The following is a 20,209-nucleotide window of genomic DNA, read 5'->3' as shown; positions in this document are numbered from 1 at the left end:
CCTCCGTTTCCTGCTGGAGTTTTATTACATTCACCGTATAAATAAATAAATATGATCCAGAGGAGAAGGGGAGAACCACGGGGCAGCCTGGAGCCAGGCAGGACGTGGGCTGGGGCTGAGCCCCGCAGCACTGGGGCTGGGAGCAGCCTGGGAGGGGGTAGGGGGGTCCTGGGATGCCCCCCGGCGGCTCTGCGCCCCACAGTGTCCGTGCTCCCCGGGTCTGCGCCCTCATGTCTCGCCAAGGAGCAGCTGAAATCCCAGCAAACACAATCCAGGAGGCAGCTCCACAGCCTTGGGGCCGCTGCAAGCACCTGGCAAGGGGCTTGTCATGCTGGGCATGGACCCTGGCCACCCATATCACGTCTTGGCTGGCAGAAAAACCTTCTCCCGGGCAATCTGGGAAGCGCGGGAGCGCCCTGAAACCCTGCCACCCCAAGGCCCGGCAGAAAGCTCCTGCATCCCCAGCCCACTCTTGTGACCTCTGTGTTGCTCCACCACCTGTGGACGGTGCCGTGGGCCAAGCACTTCCGTACCGGTTCAACTAGTGTGGGCTGGGGGGCTGCACCTCGGCAGGGACACGGCCAGAGCACCCCTGGAGCAGCCCTGCAGAGCCAAGCCCTCAGCCACGCTGTGCTGCCCCAGGAGCAGGGATGGCTGCAAGGACTGGAACTTGCTGGAAATGGTTTTAACATACTATTGAATGGGCCAAATCGCCCATTTGGTTGCTAAGTCAAACCAAAGGTCTCCTCAAGGCACCGTCACCCTGCAACCTCCTTTGGGTGCCCCATAACCGCAGGTGGCCTTTGGCCAGTTCCCACTTGCCGGCAGTGCCGTCGGTGCTGTGGTCACAGTCCTCGTGCTCGCTGCAAGCTGCAGCCCAGCCGTGGCAGCTGGGTGCAGATGCCTCCCTCCAAGCTGTATGGGCTCACCAGGGTGGTCCAGGAAGAATTTCAACCCCTCCAGTGCTTTTGGGTTGGTTTCATCTTCTCAGTAAGGTTCGGACCAAGAGTAGTGATCAGGCTGGAGCAGCCCAGACTGAAGCTCTCCAGTCTCTGCAACCTCCAGCTGAATATTTGCATGTACCTGAAATCTCACTGTCCTCTTCCCTGTTCCTGGACAGAGCTCATCAGTGCTGGGAAACATCATGCTGCATTTCTTCTCCTCCTCCCGGGACCCAGATCTGTCCATGTTCAGGTCACAGGCCTTTTCCTGATGGTTCCTACTTAAGGTTGGATCACTTCTTACTCTTGACAAACCATCTGGGACCAGCATCCTGCTCCCTGACCTGGTTCCTCCTTGAGTACCTTCCTCATCTTCTCCTCGCCACATGCAGCATGCTATGAGACCATCAACTCTAGCCTGGCCAGAGGAGCAGCACCAGGGGAAAGTTCTTCAGCCATGTCTCTAATCCACTCACCAGGGTGCCGCTGTTGTGCGACAATGTCCACCACAACCTCCACTTGGCCCTCTCTGGAGAAGAGCCCCGTGGACAAGCTGCTGCAATAAGGACCAGAATTACCCCAGTGCCTTATTTCTACAAGGGACAGATGCTGACATCTTGGCAGAGCCAGTCTGAGGGACACTGAATTTTGACAACTTTGGGGCAAAAGATTTTCTGCTCTGCTTGAGGTGAACCCAGAGCTCTTCCGCCCTGCTGCCTCCCACTGCCTGCAGGCTTTGGACTTTACATCCAAACCTGATGTGTGTCCTGATCAGTCACTCTGCTCCACATCGTGCCCAGGTGGGCTCTTACACCCCTGAGTGATCAGCAAACGCTCCTCACCTGCCTGGCACCCACCCACAGCCCCACACCCCACCTGCAAACACTTCACTGGGAGTCCAGACCTGATCCCAGAGGGGGAGACTGGGTTCAGGCACAGGGGATCCAAAACAGTGAAGAATTAAACCCAAGATGACCCAAGTGTGTTCCAGACGAGTGAGATGACCTCCTTGCCGTCCCCTGCAGCCCCACTTGGAGCAGCCAATTGTCACCCCAACCCCCACGGCTGCCTGGGCACCCCATCGCTCCAGGGCAGCACTGGTGGGGGCAGGCAGGCAGCAGGCAGGGAGTCCAGGGGTGTGCATCCCACTGGGAAGGACTGGATGTGGCAAAAGCATGACCTACTTCTAGCTTAAAAACATACTAATATGCAAGCATTTATGAAAATGCTCAAGAACACAAAGTTTAACCAAAAAAAAGCAGTGCCATGGTGAGTAGGCTGGCTGACTCTTTTTCTTTTTCCAAAAAATATTTTCACAAGATGGGGCAGTGCTGCTTTAGGTCTATCATCGTCATCATGGCATTGAGCGCTCAAGACAGCAACTTGGAATGGAAACCCTCAGGTATGTCAAACAAAAATACTATTTACTGTTCACTTACTAATCCTGTTCTCCTCTGGGGGAAAAAAACACAAAGGTCCCATATTTATTTAGCAGAACTCAGCACTTTTGGGTTTTGCAGATGGTGCCTAAATATAGTTCATGAGAAACAAATAATCTGTCAGGGATTTCTGATCCCTCCACCTCTGCAACCACCCTTCTTTAAAGATCGGGCAACAGCAGCAAAGGCTCTTGCCCCAGCTGGCAGCCCCTGACATTTGGGCATGAGTCCTGAACTGAGAAAAGGTGTTTTCTCATGTGTCACCAAGTCTGTGAGGTGGGTCACAGCGTCACGGGCCCCTCCAGCAGTGCTGGGGGTGGGCTGCAGGACACCTCTGCTCTGTCCCCATCCCCACCTGGTCCCTCTCCCGCCCCTGTAATGGCACCAACCCCCTGGCATGTGCCAGGTCACAGGAGGAGATGGGGAAGGGCAAAGGCTCGCTCACTATTATTGGGGATGTCAACATCTGGAGATGACATCTTGTCCCAGAGCCGCGCCAGGCCACAGGTCCCAGCTCCCTGGGTGCTGGTGGATCTCCCCAAGCCGGAGTGAAACGCTCCCTTCTGCTGGACACGATGAGGGCAGGAAAGCTGCTGCCCAGGCAGGACCACAGCAATGCGGGAGGGAAGAGATGGAGATGGCTGCAGGGATGGGACAGGAGAGAAGAGGAAAGAGCAAAAGGGTTAAAGACAGGACGATCCCTCACGCTGCTGAAAGACAAGAGGAGTCCATCTAAGTATTTGCAGAGGATGAAAAGTGAGCTGAGACCCTTCCCCTGATGTCCAGCCTGTGTGTTCCTGCTGTCTGCCTTATCCCAGGCTACCGTGAGTTATCTTTTTCTGCCTCTTCATCCGTAATTCTTTTGCCATGTCCAATGGGCAAAGAACCAAAGGCAGGGAGCTGGAGATGGTGGGCAGGGCCAGCAGGCCCCATCAGCCCTAGATACTTCCAAAAACCAGGACTGGAGACAAATACCCCTGCAGGTACGCAGCAGAGACCGGGCCAAGGGCATGGCCCCTCCATGCGCTGCCCTGGCTGCAGGTCACGCAGGGCGCACTGAGGGCAGACGCCAGCTGCCTCTGGGATGGGTTCCAGCCACTCTGCACCCACCCCATGGCTCCAGGTGAAGCCAGGTTTGCTGAAACCCCCACAGGAGCAGCAGTGAGGTGCACAAGCACCATTTGGGATGTCTGCATGACAAGATGAATTAGTCTTGGCTGGCAAAAGGGCTCCTGCCCCGGCTTGTTCTCGCTGAGACGCATGGCAGGGAGCTGTGGCACAGCAGCAAACCTGGGGGTGTCCCTCAGCACCCTCTGAGCATCCCCAGCCTACGTGAGCCCCGCGGGGCTGCCAGCCCATGCTGCGGGAGCAGGGAAGGCCAGGCAGCACTGCCCTGCCCACCACCAACCCCCACCCCGACCCACCCTGGGAGGGGACGCTCCCCAAAGCCACAGGGGTTTGCTGTGGACCACACCTCTGTTCCCCCCCCCCCATCTGGCAGAGCACGGATTCTGCCCTGGAAGGCACATAACATCCCAAACACCCTGGCAAAGCAAACCCTTCCCCGCCAGCCCTGCTCGCCTCCCCTCCCGCCCTCTCTCCCCTCCTGGCCGCCGCATTTTCCGCCCTCGCTGCAAACTCTCCAGCACAGGAAAATGTGAGGCCATGGAAAACCAAGCCGGTCCCCCGGCAGCCGGGCAATCTTCCTCCTCCTCAGCCCCTTTGTCTTGCAGACCACAGTTGCCCAGCTCCCAGCATCTCTGTGTCCCACCCCAGCCGGGCTGCCCACCCCCCAGGCCACAGCTCACCCCCCCCAGCAGGACCCTGGCCCCTGGGCTGCAGAGAGCCAGTTCTGAGGCTCGCTGTGGGTTTCGTGGAGCAGCCAGAGCTCCAAGGGTGAGAGCGCTCAGGAACGAAGGCTCGGTGCTGACAGCAAAGCCCTCGTGGTTTCCCCATCCACCCTTCCCTGTGCTGCTCCAGGCCCAGTCCTACATCTGTAGCTCGGCTCCAGCCTGCGTGCCCCCGCGGCAGCGCCGGCCCTGCCAGGTGCAGCATCCCTGGTGCGCTGGAGGCCGGGGAAGCGCCAGCATCTCCCCTCCGGCCTCGCTGCAGGGAGCAGAGCTGGGAATCGCCCTTTCCCCACCACACTGGGCAGTGCACCCTGCACTTCTCGTTCCCCAGCCGGGTCAGGATCCCACCCTCAGCTTTCAGTCTTATTTTAAAGCAACTCTGGAGTCTCCTTTTGCCCACATCCCTTTGCAACCTTCTCTACTACCCGCCACGGATCCCCCCAGTCTGCCAGGCATGGGTCCTGTCTGGCTCTGTGCAAGAGGATGCTCCTTACTGGGGGAGAGGCAGGGGAGAAACTGGGGTACACTGGACACAAGGTGTGCATGGGAAGGGGAGGACAAGGACAGACCAGCAAGACAAGTCTGATTTGTCTTTTCTTGGAAAAAAGAAGTCCAGGAACATCAGAGAGCTCCCACTTCCCTGCTAGTGCCAGGGGAAGCGAGGGCAGTCCCGCTCTGCGGTAGGGGAACAGACCCCCCAGCCATTCGGGCTGCCGGGCTGGGGTTGGCACCACAGACTGCGGCCCAGGTCGATGACAGTACAAGCCCCCCATTGCCCTGAGCTCTCCCACTGTTGTCCCCCCCAGCTAAGGGACTGGTCCTCAGTATCTGGTGGACTCAGAGCAGCACCTTGTGTGGCTTAATCCCCCACATGGCGGAGCCGTAACAGGAACTCGAGAGGCAGGAGAGGTGCCGAGGGTCTCGCGTGGCATCTGCTGGGTCCAGCTCCAGCAGCATTTCTGTGGCCTCTCTCCACAGCCTGAACTGAGCAAGCCATGAAGCAGGGACCTGCTCGCACCTGCGGCAGGGACAGCCACCACACTTGGAGAGGGACAGGCAGGGCCGCTTGAGGAGTTGGGGAGGCTCAGTCTTGCACAACTCCTCCCAAGAGCATCTTTAACTGAGAGCTGCATCACCCATCGGGAGCTCCCTTGGCCACAGTCCCAGCTCTGGATGGGGATGCTTGTGTCAGCCATCAGACTGCGCTCAGCCCCAGGAGTCTCAGCAAACAGATGTATGTTCGCTGAAACAACTGCTAATTGTTCCCAATTAGGGCCAGGTCTTGAACACTCATCAGCGTGTGGCACCAGCCCTAATGCATTTCACAGGATGGCCAGGAATGGTGACAGTGGAGCAGGGGCAAGGTGTCCTGCTGTCAGAGCCTGCCCTGCTGAGGGTGGGATTTGTATTTACGCTGCTTTCAGGGAAAAGAAAAACATGCCCCAGGCTCCTCCGGGCTTTCCTTGAGGGATGGTCCTGAGGGATCCCAGCACCCCTCAGCAGCAGTGCAAGTGCCAGCCCAGGGGTCCTTTCTGCCCCAGCCCAGCCAGACATCCCCCTGCTGTGACCAGCTGCCTTTGGGCAGCCCCAGAAGCCAGCAGAGCCTGCAGGGATGGCACAAACCTAAGGGTAGCACCAGCCTGAGCTATCCACGGGATCTTCCTGGCCGTGTTGGGCTGAGGACATCTGAGCGAGGGCACCGGGGGCTGCACAGCCACTCGCTGCTGCCCCACACCCCTACGTGGCTGAGGAGCTGTGGCCATGCAAAATCACCTAAATGTGTCAAAAGCCCGCTTGTCTGAGCTGTGGATGCCTGTTGAGGAGCTCAGACAAGAGGGAAGCAGAGCTGTTTCCCCAGGACTACAAAGGCTGAGCCAGGCTGGATGCTCTGTGTGTGATGCCATCCCCAGAAGCAGCTGTCCTGCAGCTCACAGGGTTTTTCCCAAAGCTGGAGACAAAACCTTATGGATCTTGCAAACCCCAGAAGAGCAGCAGCACCGCAATATGACAACACAGGGGTCCAGCTGCACCTGATGCCACCCAACAGAGAGCAAGCTCCCCAAACCTTGCAGATGCTGGAAACACTTTTGTCACCAAAGGCCAGTGTAAGCCAAGCAGCTGGCGCAGCACGAGGGGGGCTCCCTGCAGCTGGACCCCAACACCACCGGATGGGTTTGCATCTGGGAACACCAGCCCAGGGTACCAGGAGGCCCTGGGGAGCCTCTGCTCTGCTGCGGCGGGTGGAAAGCCCCTTAGTGACCACACTGGAAGCAGGGGGGAGGCGAGTGTACCCCCAGTTGCCCTGTAAGCAGCAGACACCTCCTCCATCACCTGCAGCCACTCGCGCTGGGCACTGCCGGGCTGCTGCAGCCAGCGCTGCCAGCACGCTGGGGCGCTGGGGAAGAAAGGAATTTCTGTGTAAATCCCATTTACCGTCGGGTTTCTCACTTCCCCTCCAGCAGACAATCCTGGCCCTCAGTGCAGCGCTGCATGAAGGGGCTGTTTAATATATTTTTGGAAGAAGGGGAAAAAAAAAAAACCTCTCTGAAAAGAGTCTCTTTCAGTTAATAATGAAGTGAATATTATATTAAGAGTGAAAACATACTCAGGGTAACTTACAGAGGAAGACAGAAAACCTTTTCATAACACCCTGTCCACAAACACAACTGCCAATTAAACCGGCTTCGTTCGCTGGCCAGTGCCAACACAAACGAGGGGGCAGGGGAGTGGAGCACACCAGAGCCGGCGCGTTTGGTGCCCGATCGGGCTCAGCCGTGGCTGGCGGCACCGAGGGGTCTCTGCTGATTTTTAGAGCCAGCCATCAAAATAAAAAGGCACAAGTCCCTTGTCCCCGTCCCAGGCTGTCCCTGCGTGGGGGCACAGGGCGCCCGGTGGAGGCGAGGGGCTCCAGTGCCATTGGGGGTCTTCAGTCCCTGCCCACAGCAACCGGCTCTACCCCTCCTCTGGTGTGCACCAGAGCACTGTCACCAGCAGCGGGGCCACAGTGGGTGACAGGAGCCCCAAGCACCCAAACCCAGGGCCCAGCAGGCTTGCTCCCGGCCGTGGTGGAGCGTGTGGAGCCATCCACCCAGGCTGAGCTGATGGGACCAGCCCAGGCATGGAATGGTCTGCGGGGGTAGAAGCTGCATCTCCCACCTCAACACCCTGTGCTGGGAGGGGGGGGGAAGGAGACCTCTTGACCAGCCCACAGGACTGAGCTTAGACTTTAGCAGGAGGTACTAAAACCTGGAGCACCTTCCAGCATCCCCAGCCCTGCCAAGGGGCTCCCGTTTGCCCCACATGTCTCATCCTGCCTTTAGCTCTGCCATCCCAGTGGGTCACCTGCCAGAGATCTCAGGCTACCCCCATCCCCCCCGGAGCACAGCCACCACACAGTGGGGACACAACACCCACTGATGCTCTCCAGGTGTTGTGCATCAGCTGCCCCTGGAGGGGACAGGCAGCAACTGGGATCTCATTGCCCTCGCTCTGTCCCCTGGGGGCAACAAGCTGGGAGACCTGACCCACAGGAGCACCCACAAGTGACACACAGGGCTTGTGATTCATACTTGACACAGGCTTTATCTTTGTCTTGCAGCCCAAGGAGCTGAATCAATGGGTTGAGGGTACACAACATCTCAGGTTTTGGTTAAACACCCACACCGGGAAAACATCATATGATATCAGATAATATTTTAATTGAGCAAATGCTTGGCAAAGCTCAGGAGCTGCAAGTTGACATTTGATAAACCCAAACTGGAAATACAAGACCACTTTTGAGCTGTAACCAACCTTTGGAACAGTTTCTCCAGGGAACACACTGAAGATGTTTGTCAAACTATTTAATTGGGGTGGGGGGGAGGGAAGAGGCAGTTTGGCCAAAACTCCTCAAAGGCCCATGTTTTTTGATTAACAATCAGAACATGTGCTGCTCTGTAGAGACTTTTGTCTGTTTTGCTCAAGGACTTGTATTTCTGTTTTAATGCCAAGTTAAGATCCAAACACATCTTTGATTTTGCCCAGAGGCTGAAAGTTTGTATTTCTTTCTTTAATAAAAAAAAAATAAATACTAGGAAATTAATTTTTGGCCATTATTTGGTAAAGAAAAATGGAAAAATGCACCTTAGCAAAGTCTAATTAACCATAGAAAGCCTCTCATACAGCGGTAAACTGGACATCAACCTGGAGACAGAATCTAGGTCAAATACAAGTTACCAGCCTGGGCTGGGCACCAGCTCCGGGCAGGGTGGCTGGGGCTCCTGCAGCACGCACCGCTGGCAGCAGGCAGACTGTGATGGGAGCAGACCTTCCAGAGACTTACAAAGCTCCTCACAATGCACTGGACATATATATCTGCATTTCAGATTCAGCACAACGCCTTCCACAATCAGTTTTGTCCCTACAGTTTGGAGAGCAGAAGGTCCTGCCTCTGCAAGGTCAGCGACAGACAGGGATGTGCCAAGTTTCCATCTGCAGATCCGGCCGCCCATGCTCGCTCAACCCAAGCGCCCAAAGGCTGTCAGAGCAATGCCAGCACACCCCACGTCAGAGCAGAGGCTGAGGAAGCTCCAGGAAAGGCAGAGCTGTGTCCTGCTGGAAAACTCGGCCATGTTTAGGTCTTCAGACCTATCTTACCCGAATAGGCAGGAAACACAAAGTTCTCTGCTTCTCATAGGGAAGAGGCATCACCTTCGGATCAAAGCAAGTAATTGGAATGATTTGTACAGAAAAAGACCAATATCCAGATTTAAAGCCAATCAGAAACGAACCCCTGAACCACCTGCCTTTGGCAAAGCATTACCAGGGAGGCATTGCCATCTAGTGTCGGCCCAGGAAAAAGGACTCGGAAAGACATCCACCTCCCTTGACCACCATCCCCACGGGGACTGCTGGGGGGATGGGTCTAGTGCCCCCGGGGAGAACAGCAAGGCTGAGCAGAGGGGACAGGGGGACGGCTGGGAAGCCCTTGCCACGGTGGCTGGGGCAGTCCAAACCCAAAGCGCCGGCCGTTGGACAAGCGAGAGCCCAGGCTTGTGATCTTCGCGATGGGAGTTGCCGGCCCAGCTCAGTTAAAAGTCTCACCAACCACCTTCCATGCAACACTTGCCCTTCAGGGGTGTATTATCACTGCACACTATTCATGAGGACAAAGCATCAGAGTATGATTAAGAGAATTAGGATGATAAACCTCCATTTCTTCCTTTTTGATCATCAAGAAGGCTCCCAGGAGTCTTCTAGAAAAAAAGTAGATCTGGGAAAAAAAAAAATTAGTCACTGGATTCTTGTTAGGGGACAGGTGACAAATCCCAAACCCTGCACTCCCTTTAGGTCTCTTTTCTTTAAACTAAACAGCACAGCAGGATTTGACCTCCTCTCAGCTACCAAACCCTCCTTCCTCCAAAAGCTCAGAGGACCAGAACAAGCAGACAAGCAGCAGGGTCCAGAAGTGTGCTTGCAAGGTGCTGCCAACCCAGAGCTTTCTGAACATTTTTTATTTTTTCCCCTCCTCTTTGGGACATCCTACCAAGAGGGTATTTTATTTTAAGACACTGTCAGAGCATGGTGGTAAGGATTCCAAAAGCCATAAAGACACTGGCAGAACAAGAACGCTTCAGACATTTCTCTCCTGGCAAGGGGCCGCCTTGGATGTCACAGTGACCACGGGCAACACTCCCTGCCCAGCAAGTCAAGAACAAGGCACTGAATCAAGTTTAGAAGACATCATCCATCCTAATCAAACACAGGCAGGACAAATATCATGAAAACATCGTTTCATGTTACCATGTTCCTCCTCCTCCATGGCTTCCTGCTAGTTTTGCATTTACCTGCCACCATCTAAGTATTTGATTCTGCATTTAATAAATCTCAGATTTACTACACTAATCACACTACAAAGGCATATGTTTGAGAGACACGGGGAGTACAGTGGATTTTGCTCCAGAAGGAAACAGACTTGATTGCAGCCAGAGGAGTCAGCAATATCTGCAGAGGAGAAAGCTGGTATTAAGTAATTTGAAAATTAGTATCAGTATTCACAGGTACATTCAACCAAAACAAAGAGCATAACAGGCTGTTGCCCAAGAACAGAGCTAGCTATACAGCAACAAATCAGACCCTATTTCCAAATTCCAGCTCCTTACACCGAGACACATTAATCACTCTTGCACAATAAACTGACACAAGTCTTGCCAGCATTAGCTCTCAGGTTGGTTTATTTTTTTTCTCAGAACAAAAATACACAACTTTTTTTCTGAAAAATGACCTGTATAAACAATACAAAACTTCACTGCATCCTACTCCCATTTGCAGATTCCCTAAAAGCAGCCCAGAACCTGCAAGTACTACATCAGGGAACAGTTTTTTCCAAAGAACATGCAGGGGAGAAGACGGGGAACGCTTTCCTCTCCCTTACAGCAGAACTGGTTCTTCTGCGAACAGTCTGACAATATGGTAAACAAGAACAGCTTCAGAAAAATGAGATTGTGTTTAAACATAGAACCTCCACTTCACATTCTCAAAACAAGACAGTGCTCTTGCACTTTTTCCCAAGACACGATCTCAGAGGGAGGTCTGCTGCCTGTCCAAGAACTGCTCTTTTTGTCAGCCGGTGAGGTCCTAGGATAACAAAATACCCCAGTCAGTGTCCCACAGCAATCACCTGTACATTTTATTCCCGTGCAGCATTAAATGATCAACTGTTACCAGCACGTCTACAGTGGCCCTGAAAAACACCCAGAATTTTGTGGATTAGCACAAGTGGAATGGACACAGTGAAATTCCCATAAAATTCATTCAACTTCCTCACATAGGACTTGGAGAAAACTGAGAATTAAGTGACTAGAGGTCAAAACTAGAAAGACCACCTCAGGGAAACCCTGAGAACACCCTTCAGGTCACCTCCCTGCCTGTATAGGGTCACCCATGCTACCCTTCACTTGTGCTTTTCCTACACTGTTCTGGGAAAGCCAGTTCCTGGATACTTACTCTTTGCCTTTGGGAGACAGTCCTGTGTCTCCTAGAGGATCCACCATTCTCCTCAAAGGAGATTTCTATTGCTTCTCACCATATTTACTTGCTCCCCTCTTCCCCCCTTGCCCACACCCCTTTCCTGGTTGTAGGGCACGAGCACCAAGAGGCCTGGCCACACCACTGCGACCCTGGCAATGGATCACACAGTGCCCCGGGGTTTTGTTAGCTCCCTCTGCTCCATCGCTTGAACTTGCAGTTGGGTCCTCACCAGCCTTGGGAGCCTCGGCACACACTGAGAAGGTGACAGATTCTGCACCCAGCAAACCCTCCTTCTCAACCATCCCTCCCCCTCTTCAGGGTCACAAGAGCTTCACTAGAAGGAAACCACTATGTAGGCACAGGGTCAGTTTTCTCTGGATGTAAACCAAAACTGTTTCCAAACTGTGATTTCCACGCCCCACCCCACTCTGTATTTGAAAGGGGAACCTCTTGGGTTCAGGACTTGGATCATCTGCCTCTACACCTTCTACACGGCTACGCTGACCTTGCTGCCAAAAGTTGCCTGCTCCCTCGGTGCCTCTCCCAGCCATGCTTTCCCTCTGCCTCTCCACCTGCAGACAGAACCAGCACCTGCTCCGTGGCCCCTGAGTTGGTTTTCAAGTGCTGCTCTAACGCTGCAGTGGAGCCATGATACACACAAAGCGTAATGTGGAATTCCCTCGTGTTCCCAAAGCCATTAAGCACCTGGGATAAAGCACCCTCAGCACACACATTCATGCTGCTTTCTGATGTGCCCGTTAATGTATTTCAACACCCTGCTGCTCACAATACTGCTGCAACGGGCACCTCCAAGACACTCACAGAGGAATACTGATATGTAAGGTATTTCACTTCGTCTGAGGGCAGACCGTACCGAAACACTGCTGAAAAGTCACCCCCGTCCCTTTGTCATCCATGGGATGAACAGCAGAGGAGAAATAAAAAAAATGGGGAAAATCCTTGGAAACCTTTTCACAAGGTAACCCATTACCTATCTCCTATAGAAGTTCTGAGGATCAAAGGAGGTACGTTCAAAAGATGCCCTATCTTCTCTCAGCTCAAGAATACCAGGAGCCCAAACAGATTTTTGATACTCTTTCAGCAGCCACAGCCACTACAGCTTGCTCAGCCAGCTCTGCTGCAGTGGTGTGCTCTGCAAATGTAAATCAAATTACTAGTAGCAAAATGAGGAAGCCTGCTCCTTAGAGGGTATCAACTTACAGACTGCTAACCAGAAGGCCAAAAAAAAAAAAAGCCATAATTGTGAGTTAAAAAAAAAGACACTTTGCAGACTAAAGGATGAGAAGAGAAAGCATCACATGAGGCTCAAAGTCCACGCCTCATTCGTTATATATTCTTGAAAGGCACCACAGGATCACAGGATAATTAGGACTGCAAAGAACATCAGTAGGTCTCCAGTCCAACCTCCTGCTCAGAGCAGGGTTAGCTACAAGGTCAACCAGATTACTCATCTTCCTCTGATGACCCTGAAGAAATGGGGTTTTAGTCGGTCTGTATACTCGGAGCCACACAAAACCCGTGACTCATATGGCACCCTGCCAGAAAACTATGAGTCTGAATCAGGGCAACGTGCCTCTCTCAAAGGCTGACCCCAATTTAAAGTTTGGGATAATAAAAGCACAAAACAGTTGAGCAACTTTCAAGATTGCCAGAAACACCTGAGTAAAGACTTCTAGCCTAGCATGAACTAGGATCCACAGTAATAAGGCAGTGCAGAGTCGCTGTCCTGGTTCACCCAGACTCACGAAACCCCATGTTACAGTCTCATTGAACAGGCCACCTTTTACTGCCAAACCTTCCAAAACTGGGAGCTGACAAGGTTCATTATAACCCAAGATTATTCCCAGTCACCTTCAGGATAGCAGCACTTCCTAGTATCTCCCCCGACCAGGAGAACAGAGAGAGGAAGTTTCTAAAGAAGGAAAACTACTGGAGGACATTTCAGCTGCTCTCTTCTCTTTCAAAATGAATCAGAGAAAGAAATGCTTAAATCATTTCTCCAGCTCACAGCATAAAGTTCTAGCAACTAGGACAAGAAAAGTTTCTACACTGGAAAAAAGTCATTACACTTGATGTACTCTAGTGTTCTGTGTATTATTAGAGAAACGCATCTTTGCTCCTGCTAAAATGCAACTGACTTCTACTCTGCTACTTGTCAGTCTAATATTATCCCACACAGCACTTCCTTTTACATGTCCTTGATAGGCATACTTGAAAGATAATCAACTGATGTTTCCACTGGCTGTTAGTTGTGGTTTGGGGTGTCTAGCTGGGTGTAAAACCTATAGCTACTGAGACTTCTTGTGCACCATAAAAACAAAGGATCAAACTGTGAGTCTTCTGGTTTCACGGCTGCTGTTTGAAGTAATAAAGTCTTTACATGGAGCTAATTAAAAAAAATATTCAAACTGAAACCCTAAAGCCATTTCAAGGAGTGTTTGATCAGTTCATCTCTTTCATTTCCACCTAATGGCTACACAATCAAAAGAGAAGTGGAGGGGAAACACACAGCCCTGAAGACGCAGAGAGCTGGATCGTGTTCAAAGCGTTTGCTGCTCCTGCACGTAGGAGAACAGCGCGCTCCAACCAGGACTCTGCTCCAGTATTTGTTTCCTTCCCTTAACAGCAGGTTGGCAGCAACTCAGCCACGAAAACCAGCAAGGCACACGCTCACTTTGAAGTTCAGACAGAAGTCTGTTGGTACCAGCTATTTTAATTCATGCTTCAGAAAGACAAGGCAGTCGATCATCAATTTACAGTAAGCAGCATGCCAGGTCACAGGTCACTTATAATCACAGTCACCTTTACTCTGCATTAAAGCCATAATTAACAGTTAATGTTTAACTAAGGCTTTAAAATTTGTTTAAGCTGTTTCGTTGCTGCCTCTTCCCCAGCTTCCCCTTTCCCACCTCCATCTCTAGCAGGGCTGCAGGAAAGTGTCATGTAAGCACCAAACACAGCAGGTAAAATTTTTGTCAAAGCATGAGGAAACTGGAAAGTAAGAAGCGTGCACTTGAAGCATGGCTCCTGCCAGTTCAGCCCTCGTTACCCCCATGCTTTGAAGCAGCAGCACCCAAGAGCGCTGCACTGAGATAACCCTCAGTGAGAAGGGCACTCCTCAGGGAGAGGCAATCGAGTCATCAGCTTCGTGGAGGGCAGCCTGGAAGGCTGGCCTGGCTTTTACATCCTGAAAGAAGAAGGTTCAAAGAAATTTAGCCTCCACATGTCTTATGGGAGACAGGATGCCTTCTTTTCAACACTTCTGTTCAAATCTGAATAGGGTTCTCACTGGCCATGGAGAAGAAAGGAAGGAAAGTTTTGACTTGGTGGTCAGGAGGACATGGTACATCCTACATCACAGCTCCACATGACATGCTGAAAAAGCAGATGTTATGTGTGCACATTTGGAGCAGACCAGCAAAAGAGCTAAAACCTTCCTGAATGGCAGTTGCCCAAGAAGTGCTCTTCACTCAAACCCTGACAAATCCAGAAGGAACTGCTGCACTGGAATGACAGCCTGGAGAAAAACCACTGCTACTGGGAGGTGAACAAGCTCCTTCTGAAATGCACCACATGGACACCACGAGAGGTTACTGACAGGCTGTAGCTCTCCTGAACAGCAAAAAGAAAGCCCAGCAACAGGCAGGGTGCTATCAGCTAGCTGATAACAAGATGTGCTGGGCAATCCAGCCTGATACAGGGAGAAGAAACAGCTATTTACAACACCAGGCTATCGTGGTTTTATCTGGACCCATTTATTAGAGGGAAGACGACGTATTGCCACCTCAGGGAGCCTGTCTCCGAGCGTGCAACGGGCCTTCAGAAAATTACCTAATTAGGGTACCACTTATCTGCTATCTACAGAAGTGATTCTGCAGTCTGCCATACCCTCATTTCTCTCCCTAATGCTTTGTTTGGGGATGTCCAGTTGTTAGTGCTTCAAGTGGACTCACTTTAATGGCCAAGGTGGCTGTCAAGCCTATCTTCAGAGTGCAGTAGCACACACACGAGCACGCAGACACTTAGAGACTTCCCATGTCTGAAGGCTTGGGCAGGCTCTGACTACTCCATCACAGGTGCACCAGGTGTCCAAATTCACAAATGGAGCGTGCAAGGAGCAGATGTGCTACTCCCCATTTATATAACCAAGCTATATGAGCTTCCATTGCCATCTGAAGATCTGTGCTTATATGCTTTTTTCTCAGGATGGCGTTTTTTTTTTTTTTTCCGCAAGTCAATTTGTCATGATCCTCAGCAAGTTTCAAGCACTGCCTGTATGCTAGACAGACAGCTCAGTGGCAGGGTGAATTCTCCAGAGATATTTAACAAGTCTCGACTCCAAAGACCCTGAATGCTGATGACATGCACTACCATCCTGAACCTGAGGTGATGGAAGAAGGATCTGTCAAGTCTGCTCAGATCTGTGATAGGACAAGGATACCTAAAGCAAAAAGTAAAAACAGAAAGCAGAGCTCTTTCCCAAGCATTTCTTAAAAAAAAAAAAAAGCCAATTAAAACTGCTCCCAGAAAAAGCAACAAAAGAACTTGCTCAGAGAGCAGAAGGTATCACAAGAGGGACAATTCTGGGAAGGCGAGAGAAGGGATGAACTTTTTAACACACACTTCTGACTCAGAAAGGACTTCATCTAGCATGCCTGGGCTGAAACAGATCCTTACAGCAGCTCCCAGTCCTTCAAGAGCTCAGACAACTTTCATGTCAATAATGTTCAGCATTCCGTCAAATCAACAGGTCCCTGATAAAGCAGGGTGGGTAGTGGGAGAGGCACGTGAAGGTCATGTCTACCCTTACTGGAAATAACTGCAGTTCTTCAAACCAACTCACAACGATGCAGACACTCCCCGCATTTAAGCAAAAAGCCCTTCCAGAAGCAACATCCCCCAAATCTGAAGCCCTCGTTAGTATCTCCTGCCTCCATGGTGCTGACAACCATAAACATTGTCTTTTTGCAAAGTGCTGTTGCCACTATGTCAGACACAGCATCCATGTCCTGGTGCTGTTCAAGCTGTGATGTGGCCCCCAATCCCCCGTCAGCTCCTCGCTGTTGCTGCTGATGGGAAGGACACCCAGTTACAGGGCTGCACGTGGTGAACAACGTTTGGCAGCTCACAAGCAGAGGAGTGTTTCCCAAAACCACAGTGAACACTTTTGAGGGCACTTAGCAGTTATTTTGTTAACCTCAGCTGTCTCTATCACAGCTACTACAATGCCCAGTTAAAGCATTTTAAACTTTTCCAGAGTTTGTCAGTGTCACTTGCTCTGCTGGAGCAGAAAGCTGCCAGGTCTCAAGACTCCGACCAGCATCAGCACCCTCCCATAACCAGGAGAGCATGTCACCTGAAGTCTAGGGTCTCAGGTCATTAAAAGTCTGCAGTTTAATTTGAACAAAGTGGAGACTGGAAGAAGTAAAAAAAACCCACCACAGGGCCCTCCCTCCAAAAAAAAAAAAAAAAAATCAGCCACCAGGGCATTGTTCACACCACCATCTGAAGTTTTTCTTCCCAGCTAGGCGCTGACATTATCTTCTGCTCTGCTCCAGCTCCCCTCTGCTCTGAATGCTGCTACAAGCTCTGACTCCTTGCCCTGGCAGCAGAGTGCTCAGGGCAGCGCCGTGCTGAAGCAGGGAGACACAGGGACTCCTACATCCCGTGACACAGACCCCAGTGTGGGGAGGATCGTGGGTACACCAGCCAGGCCACAGCTGGCCCACGCCCAGGCACAGTGGTTTAGATCATCGAGCATGTCTGCTCAGGATAAGACATCGCTGACATAAGCAGGCAAGTGAAAAAACATCCTCTGTTCCTTGGAGGTGGCAACGTCCTCCAAGACCAAGAGAGGACACATGATTTTTCATACAGGCACAGTTACAGTTCTCTACACTCAACACTCCTCTGAGAAACTGCACTAGAAGAACAAGCACACAACAGTAAAGTGTGGAAAAAGGCCCTTTGTTTTGCTGGGTAAGGCATGATCTTTTAAAATCTCAGTTTTAATCTTAAGAGAAACAGATAGGATAAAGACATTTCTGCTGCTAGTTCAGAGAGAATGTCTGGAGCAGGATTGGTGGCCAGGCATGCCAGTTCTGCCTGGGTTGGCAAAAGCCCAGGGAGAGCTGCTTACCACCGTCCATAATGCCACAAGGACCAAAAGCAGCACTGGGGACTTCTGGGCCTCAGGTACCAGCACAACTAAGCTGTAATCGGATCCTAGGTTTACGAGTCACAGGCACCTGCAGCAGGCTTCCATTCAAAATCAGTTTGGTCGCTACCTACTTGGGTGTAGTTTTATCCGATTTGCCGTTTTACCCATCAAGGTAACAAAACATTTTTACTACCACTTCATAGAGCTTATCACAACTGGAACACAAGGGGTGGAAAAAGGAGACTTTAAAAATGGTACTTTAGAGAAAACCTTAAAATAACCATGCATCTCCTTGCTGCTGGAAGTGAAGGCCAATAACTCCAAATGCTCTGCAAAACTAAAACTTTTTTCATAAAGAAATTCACATCTTATGCATAGACCATTCTCTTTAAAGTCTACCTGCATGATAAAGCAAGTATTATCATGGGAATGAAAAGAGACCAGCATCTTTTTCACTCTCTACTGATTTGTAACAGCAGCATATTTTATCTTCTGGCTGCTGGCAAAAGCTCTGAGAAATAAAAGCCTGCACAGGGGTATTCACTGGAGGCTCAGCCTGTCCTTCCCAGAGCAAGTGAGCTGGGTGGCCTCAGGCAGACAGGAGCTTGAGGAGGAGTGCAGCGAGGAACCCACTCCTACCTCACCTGGGAGCTTCATGTTTGAGCACACAAAGGGGAACCCCAGGCTTTAGACACTCACTATGGCTTAGAGAGGATGGCCCTGGGCTAGGCCCCGAGGCAGTCCTCTGATGAGGCTGAAGAACCATCACTTCACCCGTGCCTTGGAGGACAGGCAGGTAGGTGAGACATTGCAGGGGTCTCCCTCCTTTTCCACTTTACATCATCTTTCCACTTCTAAGCCCAGACTGGACCTGCTGGTCTGGGCAAAGCCATCCCTAATGCATTCAAAGCAGGGACCCATGTCCAGCACACCTGAGCAGGCAGCACGCACGCCACAGCATCCCAAAGCAGAGGTGGTGCAGCCACCTCTCCACTGACAGCTTCTAGAAGACACCACAGCCCACCAATCTTCCAGAGAGGTATCACAGGTACTACTGCAGGCAAGAACTGCACGACTCCTCTGAAAAAAAAAAAAGATGCTAGAAGAGGAGAGCGCTGCAGGGAAAACAGGAAAAAAAAAATCCCAATCCAACAACCTTATTAAAGCTTTTCTCCTTATTCTGCTTAGCAAGGAGAATGCTTAATTAAGTCATCCTTCAAGCCTTCCCACTCGCTCCAGCAATGCTCAGCATAAAGCTGGTATTTAACAAATTCCTTCGCAGCGCAGGACATCTCAGTGGTACGATGATTTGCATATTCTAAAGGAGCAGTGAAATTGCTGGTTCTCTGTCGTTCAGCTTTACGCAGTGGGTAGGGACAGTATCAGCAGGAGGCACATTTTAGATCTGCTCAGTAATAAGGGAGAGCAGGAGGGGAAGGAGCAAGTTGCTGTTTACTCAAAGTCTGAAGCCTTCCCTAGGCAGGAGTTCTGACTGTGTTATGCACATACTTGCTAGTTTATTTGCAAGTCTCTTTTGGCTTATTAGGTCAGTTAACTGGCAACTGCTGCTGATTTTAAGCCCAATTATAGTCACTTCTACCTGGTGACACAGGCCCAGTTCTGGAGCCAATTCTCACCAATTAATGGCTTCGGAATTGCTAGACTCTGCCATTCATAGCCATCTCAAGTTTGACCTCAGAGTCATAGTTTCCTGCTGTAATTTCAGCATTGTTTGTTTTCACTGGAACACTTCCCTGTGTGCTGTCAACTACTGAGACCACTTCTCCTGTGTACTGAGCCGAGATATACATTACAGGCAAGCTTTCAATTTTGGCCCACCTATAATTAAAAAAACCTCAGAGACTTCAGCTTTCTGGGATGAAACTATCACCAAGGTCCTTCTACTAGAAACCAGATATTTCTGGGGAACTTGTCCCCACCCTTCATGATTAAGTTCTCTTATGAAGGACCACAGGATTACAACAATAAGAATTATTTTTTTTCTGCCAGGTTTTTCAAACAAGAACAAACAAAAAGCCAGTGGTCCTCAGCCCATCCATCCTGCAATTTAGTGGACACTGAGGAGGACTTTCAGCTATGCACATGCCAGGTAACCTGGCTCGACATGTCTGCACCACATGAAGTGTAGAGGGAGGCAAATAACCGAAACCCAAAGAGGGGCAAGCACAAGATGCAAGGCACTGCATTTGCAAGGCTGCAGCAGTATGGATTTAAGAAAGTGTTTGTACTGCTATTTCTCCCTCTGAGTATTTCTGAATTCCTCCAGGAAGCATCACAAGTGACCATGAATTTCACTAAAGTGAAGATTTATTCTGACCTGAAACTCTTTTGTTAAAAATGAAGTCAGTGTGTTCTGAGGAAGATGCTGTTTGTGGCAACTAGAGAAACAATGAGAGGGATATAGAAATACCAGGCAGAATAAAGATACTCAAGTGTGTCTGCATTTGAGTGTCATTATGCAAAACATACAACACAGTCCTGGATGATTCACTCAGGAAATGAAGCATTTGTCCCTAAAACAGAGCAACTGCTGCAGAACTCACCAAAACGTACAGCAGACCCACCTGGGAAGGAGCTCTGAAGCACGGGGAAGGATGTAACTGTTTCAGAAGGAAGAAAATGCCACAACTACAGCTCTGAGGCATTTAGCTGGTAAGCTGGACCATGGGTCAAGTCAATGCTTCACAAGCACCTGCCAGCTGGTATATAAGAAAGTTTTCCATAACTGTTGTGATTCCACTGGGTCATTAAACATGAGCTACAGGCAGC

Source organism: Athene noctua, chromosome 19 (assembly GCF_965140245.1).
Source record: "Athene noctua chromosome 19, bAthNoc1.hap1.1, whole genome shotgun sequence".
NCBI classification, from domain to species: Eukaryota; Metazoa; Chordata; class Aves; order Strigiformes; family Strigidae; genus Athene; species Athene noctua.
Note: the sequence above shows the minus strand (reverse complement) of the source record.